This window comes from Microcaecilia unicolor, chromosome 7 (assembly GCF_901765095.1).
Source record: "Microcaecilia unicolor chromosome 7, aMicUni1.1, whole genome shotgun sequence".
Taxonomy (NCBI): domain Eukaryota; kingdom Metazoa; phylum Chordata; class Amphibia; order Gymnophiona; family Siphonopidae; genus Microcaecilia; species Microcaecilia unicolor.
The window spans coordinates 29,310,578-29,322,748 of NC_044037.1; the positions used below are offsets into that span (position 1 = coordinate 29,310,578).

The 12,171-nt window shown below is 43.8% G+C and overlaps 1 protein-coding gene across 3 annotated transcripts in view; it reads right to left on the reverse strand.

Moving 5' to 3' along the window:
• LOC115474915 (A-kinase anchor protein 17B) overlaps nt 1-12,171 on the reverse strand; it is an 84,363-nt gene that overhangs the window by 52,692 nt on the left and 19,500 nt on the right. The window lies entirely within an intron of this gene.

The following is a 12,171-nucleotide window of genomic DNA, read 5'->3' on the forward strand; positions in this document are numbered from 1 at the left end:
CTGGACTGTAGCCCTCGAGGACTGCCCACCCCTGCATTATATAGGTAAAATGCAGAGCTGAATGAGCAGGTGGCATCAGTAAGTCCAATTTTAAAACAGGGTCCTATTTCACAGGTGCTATGTGCCTTAGGTTCTTTACAATAACCCGCCCTCCCTCCCCCCACCCAATACTGCCCTAATTCTCTTGTAGAGAGTTATACTGGATTCAAAGGTGGCGTAAGTGTGTGCCTGTCCTCTATCTCCTGGATTCTATTACAGCTCACCTAAAGTTGGGCATGCAAATTTGGGTGCAGACCTTAGATCAGTGTACAGATTAGTTAATGAGACATTAATAATTGGTTTTAATTATTAGGAAAAAAATGATAAGACTTTATTAGCCTATCAAGCTGCTAAATTGGGAAAATATGTTTCTCATTTAATAATGCAAGCTTTAAGTTATATTCCTTTTAAACATTTGTTGAAGACACATTTGTTTTACAGCCTTGGGTATAAAATAAATAAATAATAAACTTTGGGGCCCTTTTACTAAGGTGCGCCAAAAGAAATGACCTGCGTTGGTGTAGACGCATGTATCGGACGCGCGCAGGCCCATTTTTCAGCGTGCCTGCAAAAAAGGCCTTTTTTTTTTGGCTGAAAATGGATGTGCAGCAAAATAAAAATTGGCACGAGTCCATTTTGGGCCTGAGACCTTATGCCACCCATTGACCTAGCAGTAAAGTCTCGCGCGTTAACCGGGCGGTAATGGTCTATGCGCGCACAATGCCGATTACTGCTTGGTTAGCGCCACGTGCCGGAAAAGGGGATGCACATAAAAATTGAAATTACCGCCCAGGCCTCACAGTAGCCGGGCGGTAGTTCAAAATTGACGCGCATACGTGGCTTAATAAAAGGGCCCTAAGCAGGTCACTTAACCCTCCATTGCCCCATGTAAGCTGCATTGAGCCTGTCATGAGTGGGAAAGTGTGGGGTACAAATGTAACAAAAAAAAAAAAAAGAAATTATTGCTATTGGCATATTTACGTTATTTGTACAATATTGTATTTCCTGAATTGTTCAGCTTCTTTCTTTTTCTTTTGTAACCCGCACTGAACTGTGAGGTATTGTGGGCTATAAGAATAAACGTTATGTTAATTGGCACTCATTTAGAGTTATATACAAATCTGCCCCATTCTATAACGTGTGCGCCTAAATAGGAAGAAAAGCTTACGTTTTTGGCACATTGTATATGATGTTCTTAAGAAATGACATCTTCATTTAGGATAGCGTCTATGAATGTCAAGGGGCTGAACTCCCAAGTGAAACAGTGGCTGCTATTTAGAGAGGCAAACCAATTACAGCTTGACATTTGCTTATTACAGGAGACTCATTTTAAAAAGGACAGATTATATAATGAAGAACAGATATTACTATTGAATGTATTTTTCTCCTAACTGTGGGAAACAAAAAGGGAGGTGTGGGGATTGCACTCTCTCTCTCTAAGAGGGGGTTAAAGAGAGACAGGGGAGGAAGTGAAAATAACAATTACATGAGCCAACATTAAACCATAGGCAGCATATATGCCCGTGTTTATCAAGGAGCCTTTTTATGACTTCCTGATAATATTCAGAAGATCTGGGAGTAGATGGGAGGGTTAATTTTGGAAACAATTCAATAAAACAGTAGAACCACAGCTCAATTCACATGCAGGTAACTAATATAGCTAATCTGAAAAATCTGCTCTCTTTATCTAGGTGGATGGTTTGCACAATCTTCACCCTATGAGATTATACTTTCTATTCTAAATCTCATAGTTGAGAAGAAACTTACCAGTCAACATTCAGCCCCCTGCACTCTGCATTTTTTTACCTTCGAATATTTATTATTTATAGCATTTGTATCCCACATTTCCCCACCAATTTGCAGGCTCAATGTGGCTTACATTTGCCGTAATATTCATTGCCAGGCTGATTCGGCATGTGCAAGCCACCAGGTCTGATGAAGGTCCTAGTTGCTATTTTGCCAGAACCTTCATAAGGCTATCTGGCCAGTCCTGACCCCTCCCACGTCTTGAAACATCAACAAACCCTCCCCAGGATCCCCCCTTCCATCCCAAAATGGCTGATGTGATCTCTAGAAGCAGCCCTACTGAAGTACTGTAAAACTGCCACTAGAGGTCTCAGCAGCCATTTTGAAGGGGCAGCTGCAACGGGTAGGAGTGAGTGGGCATCGCTCCTGCCCATTCTCTGCTAGACAACAAGGGACTGGGCAGGTAGGCCCGGTGGGATCCAGGGTGGTGTGTGTGTGTGTGGGGAAGGGGTTGTTTGTGGATGTTCTGGGGGTTGGAAGGGAGGGGGATCGGAACACTTCAGGCCAGAACCCGGAAGTTATGAGGGTGCCGTCTGATATTCAGTACTGGCAACCCACATTGCTAAGCAGGCATAGCTAGGACTGCTTTTTGTGGCACTTAATATTTCCAACACCCCCATAACTGCTGGCTTCTCCCTGACTCTGCCCCCCCAACAACCCTGTGCAGCCCAGTTCCAAAATGGCTGGTTGGTGCTGATAACTGGGCAGTGTCACTGAATATTGGGGGTCAAAAGTCTTTCCTTCCTGCTTAAATTGCTTTGAATAATCAAACAATGTTTTTTTCAGAGCGCATATGAAGCCGATAGAGGAAAATATATCGCATGGTCTGACTAAGCACCCATGTAAATTAAAATGATCCTGGAAACTTAATGAAAGCTTACTGAAGGCTGAAACAATAATGTAAAAGCACAGAACTGCATATTGTAAAGTATTTTCAGATAAATGATACTGGGGAGATTTCTTAAATTCTCTAGGAGCGTACGAAAGCTGAGAGTCAGGGGAGGCTGCTAGCAATATAAAATGAATAAATAAAATAATTTAAAAAAAAAAAAAAAAAAAAAAAAAAAAAAAAAACTTTAAACCTCACAAAATATTCTTAAAAGTCAGAAGCAGAAAGAGGTACCCTGCAAGCCCGTTATACAGAAATACTTTACAAATTAAGGGGTCCTTTTACTAAGGGGGCTCATTTTCGAAAGAGAAGAACTTTCAATAAGTGCCATAAAGCAGTACTTGGACAAATTTCTTCTCAAAAAGTCCAAAATTGGAATTTTCAAAATCATAGAACATCGACAAAAGAACACCAGAGTACGATATGGTATGTGCCAATGGGTGGTACATCAAATATATCAAACTTGGAACACTTCTTTCCTTCTGCCGAACACAGAAACTAAAGCACTAGGTAAAAAGAGGTTTCAGGGCTGTGTGTGTAGTCTTTAAGCTTATTATTTTTTTTAACCCATTCTTTAAATCCAATCCAAACATGGTTTACTTGTTTTCCTACAATTTCTCTTAAAGCTGTAGGAGAATCTGAATGTCAGAGAAATCAGTTTGGAAAGCCACCACTACTTGTACAAAAAATTTATTTTGTTCTCGGGAAGTACTATCCCTCAAGCCAAATAAAATCTTCTATATATCTTCTATATATATAAAAGTTCTGAAGCCTCCAGCCGGAAGTGTGAAGCGCCAGAGATATCCGGTTTCCCCATGAGTGAAGGAAAACAGCACAGCACAAAATCCCTCTCTCTGTAACAGTGAAGGACTCAGAGGGGGAGGGGAGACAGATGCCCTCACTCTCTCTGTAACACAGAACAGCAGGAAACTTAACACTGAAGGACTGGACTCCAAGGGGGGAGGGGGAGGGAGAGAGGGCAAAGGGCAGGGACACACACTCCCACATGCACACTCTGAAGAAAACCTTGCTAGCCCCCGTTTCATTTGCATCAGAAACGGGGCTTTTTTACTAGTAATTCACTAAAACAAAGAGATAAGAGAAAGCAATCTAACTGCTGGTCTTGACTGACCAGTTTACTCTGGAGTTATCAGTCATCTTGACAACCAGCTTCATCAGGTCTTCCCCCCTTTAAAGATGGAGATCTTGCATTAGCCCGAGAGGCTGATACAGAAAACCTGTGTTACAGCTGCGTACTGACGGCTTACCACATGGCTTCTAATGCAAGCTGAATGCACAGTTTTTGCCCCTCAATGGTGTAAACTAATGTCATGTAAATTACCAAAAAAGCAAACGCTCAACAGTGGAGGAGACAAAAAAAGGGGGGTCCTTAAGACAATGGCATTCAAAACAGGGTACTTCACTGAAATCTTCACCAAGACCTGACACGACTCGTGTTTCAGCCAAAATGGCCTACATCAGGGGTCTAAATGGTCAGTTGTGCAGTAAGAATACTTTGCTAAATACACATCAGTAAACGAAAGGACATGAAATGAGATTGAAGGGGGGCAGACTCAAGAAAAATGTAAGGAAGTATTTCTTCACAGAGAGAGTGGTGGATGCTTGGAATGCCCTCCCGCAGGAGGTGGTGGAGATGAAAACGGTAACGGAATTCAAACATGCGTGGGATAAACAAAGGAATCCTGTTCAGAAGGAATGGATCCTCAGGAGCTTAACCGAGATTGGATAGCAGAGCCGGTAGTGGGAGGCGGGGATAGTGCTGGGCAGACTTATACGGTCTGTGCCAGAGCCGGTGATGGGAGGCGGGACTGGAGGTTGTGCGGCAGGGATAGTGCTGGGCAGACATACGGTCTGTGTCAGAGCCGGTGGTGGGAGGCGGGACTGGTGGTTGGGAGGCGGGGATAGTGCTGGGCAGACTTATACGGTCTGTGTCAGAGCCGGTGGTGGGAGGCGGGACTGGTGGTTGGGGGGCAGGGATAGTGCTGGGCAGACTTATACGGTCTGTGTCAGAGCCGGTGGTGGGAGGCAGGGATAGTGCTGGGCAGACATACGGTCTGTGCCAGAGACGGTGGTGGGAGGCGGGACTGGTGGTTGGGAGGCGGGGATAGTGCTGGGCAGACTTATGCGGTCTGTGTCAGAGCCGGTGGTGGGAGGCAGGGATAGTGCTGGGCAGACTTATACGGTCTGTGCCAGAGCTGGTGGTGGGAGGCGGGACTGGTGGTTGGGAGGCAGGGATAGTGCTGGGCAGACTTATAGGGTCTGTGCCCTGAAGAGCACAGGTACAAATCAAGGTAGGGTATACACAAAAAGTAGCACACATGAGTTGTCTTGTTGGGCAGACTGGATGGACCATGCAGGTCTTTTTTCTGCCGTTGTCTACTATGTTACTATGTAAGCCTGCCATGGCCCCGCTCGCCACAATGTCGGCTTAGAAGGCCAGTCAAGTGCCTGAGTGAGGACAGGATCTCCTTGTGTCTTCATGTGACTCATGAATGCTCAGTCCCGCCTTTTCCTTCAAGCCTCCTTGGAGGATACTTCTTCTGTGTTTGTAGTGGGATGTAAATTACCAATGCATTAAAAAAAGAATGCACTGTCAGAAAAAAAATAGTACATACCATGGTGGTAGTACAGCGCGTTCTCGTTATTCACACAGTCTTCATGATTTTGCTTATCCGCAGCGACATGCTTCAAGACCACTATTCGTGCTGCGTTGTTTGCATATTTATGGATATGCCTTCTTTGCTTTCACTTTCGCTTTTTTTGTTTTGCCGTTTGCTTCTTGGAATGGCCACCAAGCATCCAGGGAGTGAGTTCCAAGCTACCAATCCCATATGGTTTTCCAGAGCGGGAACCTAACCTCCTAACTCCCATTGAGTCTATTATTCGCTATCCATGGTTTTTTTTTAGAAACATAGGTAAACCTGGAACTAAACCCCTAATTTCTCATAGGGGCAATGGTTCAGTATTTGTGATTTTGTGGTTTGTGAAGCTTTCCAAGAACCATACCATCGTGAATAGCGAGAACCATTTGCTACTGAGCAAAAAAAAAAAAAAAAAGTCTTAAGCTCACTGCCATAGGTCGTCTCAACCCTTCCAAAATAAATCCCTGGTAGTCTAGTAGACTACCCTGATCCCTCAGAGATACCCCCACCCCACCCCCACTACCCAAGAAACCCCTGGTTGTCTAGCAGACCCTCAACCCCAGAGACAATGAATCTCCCCCAACACCCACCAAAACATCCCTGGTAGTCTAGTGAAGTCAGACTCCCCCTCCCTCCGTGTTCATTATCTTCCTATCTCTATGAAGGAGCCTGTATTCTGAGGCTCTGGATTTAATGGGATTACAGCTGTTTGATCAAAAATTTTAAACTGTGATTATTCACCTGAGACTACAGCTACAGGCTGTGGCCACCATGGGCAGGAACGACTATGGTAGAGTGATCCCCCAGACTAGAGTTCTCAAACCTTTCCTGGAGATCACCAGCCAGTTGGTTTTTCAGGATATCCTAATGAATATGCATGAGAGAGATTTGCAATTAATGGAGGTGACAGACATCCAAATCTCTCTCATGCATATTCATTAAGGATAAGGTTACCATATGGCTCCAGAAAAAGGAGGGCAGATTTTGCAGTCTGGGTTTTACTTCCATTGCTTTCAATGGATGCAAAACCCGGACTGGATCAACGTGTCCTCCTTTTTCTGGAGTCATAAAGTAACCCTAATTAAGGCTATCCTGAAAAACCAACTAGCTGGTGGTTCCCCAGAACAGGTTTAAGAACCAGTACCCTAAACCACCAGGTATCCTTAAGGTAGGCCTGGGGTGGGTGCCTAATTTCAGGCCATGGCAGTCAGAAGAAATGGCATTAATTTTAATTGTTTTTAACATTTGTGTATTAATCGCAAATGTTACTTGTGATTACTCAACAGCACTAAATGGGATGTTTAAAGATGAAGATAAACCGACGAAAAAAAAATAAAATAAAATGGCCTAATTAAAAAAAAAAACTAATCTTGGAAGACAGCAAGTAAAAACCAGGGAACAGCAGCTGTTCACCTATGCAGCATCAACACCACTGAATTCACCAGAGCACAGAAAACACTTCAGTCCCCTCCTCGGACTTTTCCTGCCTGCAGAGGAATAGGTCTATACACTCAAGCCCAGGAAAACGAACAGTACCCAACCAACCTCTCTAAGGGAGGAGAGCTCCCTTCAACTTTCTCGCCTACAAGCTGCTCATTTTATTCATAAACATAACTAAAAACAAAAGGTACTGGGCTGACGCAGGAGGCTAGAACAGGCAGAAAGGCAAGGTTAGCAAGATGTCGGCACGCAATTTTATGGCCACAGGACGCAAAAATCTATGCGTAGGACACTGGTGCACAGCATATTAAAATGAATGGTAATGAAGCTATCAGCTATTCAGCCCCAACGCAGAGAAGTACACAGAAGGCTTGCGAGCGCAATGCTAGAACCTGAACGGCTAGGTCTCAGGAGGCGTAGAAGGGTTAAAAGGGTCTGTGAGGATTTAACGCCAGTTTCTTCTTTTTACTCGCAACTTTTAAAGGCGGACGGGAGGCAACAGTTCTGCGTACAAATCTGAGCGGAGAAAAAAAACTGGTTTCTGCACATGTGCTGAAATGTTATTCTGTGCATAAATAACACTGCAAACAATTTATATTGAAGACATTTTTGTGAGGCCGACATTTATCACAGAATAACATTCCAGCACACGCACAGATGCGTGCTGATGCTTTCGTTTTGCTCAGACACGTGTACAGTACATGCTGCCCTCAGCACAGAACTGTGGGTGCACACGTCTGGTACGATTACCCTATTAACGCAGAAGTTCTGCATACTTCAAATTTGCACGATTAGCTTTTTTTTTCTTTTTTTCGTTACATTTGTACCCCGCGCTTTCCCACTCATGGCAGGCTCAATACAGCTTACATGGGAGGGTTAAGTGACTTGCCCAGAGTCACAAGGAGCTGCCTGTGCCTGAACTGGGAATGGAACTCAGTTCCTCAGTTCCCCAGGACCAAAGTCCACCACCCTAACCACTAGGCCACTCCTCCACTGTTGCTACTATTTGAGATTCTACATAGAATGTTGCTATTCCACTAGAAGTCGGCCCTTGCAGATCACCAATGTGGCCGCGCAGGCTTCTACATGGAATGTTGCTAGTGGAATAGCAACATCCCATGTAGAATCTCCAATAGTAGCAACATTCCATGTAGAATCTCCAATAGTATCTATTTTATTTTTGTTACATTTGTACCCTGCGCTTTCCCACTCATGGCAGGCTCAATGCGGCTTACATGGGGCAATGGAGGGTTAAGTGACTTGCCCAGAGTCACAAGGAGCTGCCTGTGCCTGAAGTGGGAATCGAACTCAGTTCCTCAGGACCAAAGTCCACCACCCTAACCACTAGGCCACTCCTCCACTGTTGCTACTATTTGAGATTTTACATGGAATGTTAATGTTGCTATTCCACTGCACGTATGTGCAGGACGTTAGACTCACAGAAACTGAAGCCTGCGCAGCCTTCTACATGGAATGTTGGAATGTTGCTTGTGGAATAGCAACATTCCATGTAGAATCTCCAATAGTATCTATTTTATTTTTGTTACATTTGTACCCTGCGCTTTCCCACTCATGGCAGGCTCAATACGGCTTACCTGGGGCAATGGAGGGTTAAGTGACTTGCCCAGAGTCACAAGGAGCTGCCTGTGCCTGAAGTGGGAATCGAATGCAGTTCCTCAGTTCCCCAGGACCAGAGTCCACCACCCTAACCACTAGGCCACTTTACTGCATCAACAGGCAAAGTTGTCATTACCTTTATATAAGAAACTGTGCGTTCAGCCATTCACACTGGGCTCGATCGTGTGGATTTGTGCGTCGGCCCCTCTGACAGCAAAGTGTGCTGCCCATCACAGGAAGAAGATGAGAAGGGAGTGAGATGTACGAATCTCCATCATCACACTGTGAAACGGGACCTCGCAGGCACAATAAGAGAAGACAATGGATACCTCGGTCGTCAGAAAACTGGATACCCAGAAGCAAATCTCTATGGACATCCCCCAGAGTCAGCTCAAATCTCACTCCTACAGCGTAAGAAAATCTGTCTGCAGACACTCTGGGCGGTTACAAAACTGATCTTGCTTAGAAAACACCTTATGCAAAATAGAGACGTATGGGGGGGGGGGAGGGGGGAGAGAGCTCAGGTGGGGTTCCATGTACACTCAATAATGATTCTTTTCCCTAAAGTCTGAACTACAACAAGCCCTTGTCACTATCAGAGAGAGCCTGGAGCATAACACATGGCAGACTGCATCCACTGAGCTTCAAACTGCCATTTAGTCACTCTTGAAAAAAAAAATTGTGTTTTTAACTGAAAATTGTTAGTTATTGTTAAGCAGAATTCAGCTATAAAACTTATTCAGAAATAGAAACATCAAAATAGGATACTACACAACAGTGGTATTACACTTCTATACACAAAAAAAACCCTGGAAAATCATTTTGTTTTCTGAGCTTTTTCTTTTAAGCAGGTTGACTTAAGCTGCTGAACTATATAGGAACCTGTACGACTCATTACACGATGAAAACGGTAATGGAATTCAAACAGTCGTGGGACAAACACAAAGGAATCCTGTTTAGAAGGAATGGATCCACAGAATCTTAGTGGAGATTGGGTGGTGACGCCGGTAACTGGGAAGCAAAACCGATGCTGAGCAGACTTCTACGGTCTATGCCCTGATCATAGATGAACCGATATGAATGGGCTCGAGCGTACATTTTAAGGGGCTTCGACGTTAGCTTCAGAACTTTTAGTACAAGAACAGTGCTGGTCAGACTTCTACAGTCTGTGCCCTGAGAATGGCAAGCCAAATCAAACTCGGGTATACATATAAAGTATTACATACCATGTAAAATGAGTTTATCTTGTTGGGCAGACTGGATGGACTGTTCAGGTCTTTATCTGCTGTCATTTACTATGTTACTCTTTGGGGTTCTACATGGAATATTGCTACTAATTGGGATTCTGGAATCTTGTAACTCTTTAGGATTCCAGAATCTTCAGAGCTTTTAGTACAAGAAGAGTGCTGGGCAGACTTCTGCGGTCTGCGCCCTGAGAAAGGTAAGGACAAATCAAACTTGGGTATACATATAAAGTATCGCATACCATGTAAAATGAGTTTATCTTGTTGGGCAGACTGGATGGACTGTTCAGGTCTTTATCTGCTGTCATTTACTATGTTACTCTTTGGGGTTCTACATGGAATGTTGCTACTAATTGGGATTCTGGAATCTTGTAACTCTTTAGGATTCCAGAATCTTCAGAGCTTTTAGTACAAGAAGAGTGCTGGGCAGACTTCTGCGGTCTGCGCCCTGAGAAAGGTAAGGACAAATCAAACTTGGGTATACATATAAAGTATCGCATACCATGTAAAATGTTGTTGGGCAGATTGGATGGACCGTACAGGTCTCTTTATCTGCCGTCGTTGACTATGTTTCCATTTCCTTTTTCATGTTGGGCATGAAAATTAAAATAGTTTGCCTCAGTCCCAAAATTCTCTTCACACATGGCATGATCTGCCTCCAATCCAGGCCATGTGATCAGTCTGAATTCATTACACTGACAGCAGAGGGTGCTGGCCTGAAGCTAGCTCAGAATAGAGAGAAATGCAAGCAGGTGGTACTGCATAGGCTTATCATATTTGCGGAGACAAAAAACACACAAATGGTTGCTGCCTTTGCTAAAGAAATATTTAATCATAGCAAATGTGTAAATGGCTTTTAGTTAATGAACACAAATCAAGCAGTGACAATCTACTTTTCCAAAACTTCCAAATTTGAGCTTGACAGATTCGGAGCCCAAGTGTACTTATCAGAAGAGCAACAACTTTGACTGGCTTCTGAGATATCTGAAAGTCTTTGCATGACATACGGTTAAAGTTGTGCTGCACGAAAAAAATTCCCTTAGATTCAACCAGCAGGGAAACAGAGATGAGATCAGCAATGCCTCTCTCTCTCTTTAGCACCCCCATGTGTACAGACTGACTAATAGGCCAGAGACAGTTTCTCTCATTACGTATATGGGTAGGTATGTTGGTATTAGGCACATAAAAGATAAAGGAGGATATTTTCCTAAAAATTAAAAAAACCTGGAGGACGTATCTGAAGAGGTCCTGAACTACAGCCTCGTCCTGGGCCTCTCCTGTACCGAGCCCAGCTTCCTGTGCCCCTGAACAACAGATCAGTCATTCTGGAACCACACAAAAGACCATAATGACATTTTAAAATCTTCTATGTTTTTTAAATGCAGGGAAGTACTGGTAGCTAAGAACAGCATGAACTGTATTTACTTATCAGGGTACATGCTGCTGCTCAAAAGCTACAGAGCGAATACAGTGCAAGACACCTGCTGGGTGTTAATGTTGGAATGAGTAATAATGAAATTGCCTTTATAAAAAGAGTCACCCGAGGCAGTGTACAACAGATGTAGCTTGACACAGACGACTTCCATTGTAATAAAAGCATAACAACAGTTAAGATACACAATAAGGTGAACTTGAAAGCAGGCAAATTAAATCTTAGTAATACAATGTCAGTAAAAGTACAACAGAACACCGACCTGATTAACAGGAATTTTCAAGTACACCTGGATAAGTTGCCTTGGACATTTAAGATCTTACGAACTCCAGAGGGAAAGCTCTCATTGGCACAATGAAAGTTTTGTGGCGAGCGTTAGCGGTAAATTTGAGAGACTGAGATCATAATCCTGTCACGGTTATGTGGAAAAAAATAACCTATCTGGAGACATTGCTCCCAAAAGAACATGAGACGGTATCAGCGGAATACAAATGAAACACTTCAGTAAGCGGCAAAATTAAATAAACAGAATCCTGAGAAATGGAAACTTGCCTTCAGTAGAGGTTAGAGCCCCAGACCAGCGTCTGCGAGCCCAAAACTGCACTTTTATGCAGAGAAAGGACACCGGGCAGGGCTCGCCCTCTTCCAGGTAGTTATCTCAAGAAAAAATAAAAGCTGAATTTGCTCCGGAGAACAGGACAGTGTCCACGAGTCTGCTTGGACGAAAAATAATTGTAAAAAAAAAATCCAGCAAAATGAAAAGCTAAGAGCAGAGTCTTTTTGGCAGCTTCTGCAAGTCGCCACCGGTTGCCTGTGAGCAGGGGCAGACCGATGAGCCACTGACTACCACTTCCTGCTTTTGCAGAATAAAGCTGCTAATCTTAGCCTCCGAAAGGGCCCCTGGGGTTTTATCCAGGGACTGGCAATCGCGTTCCTCTTCTCCTCTTACAGCATTAGCACAGGGACACACCGGTACATTAGACTTGAACAGCACAGTTTCAAAGCAAATCAGTTCCATGCAGACTCTCCTGCGCACAATTC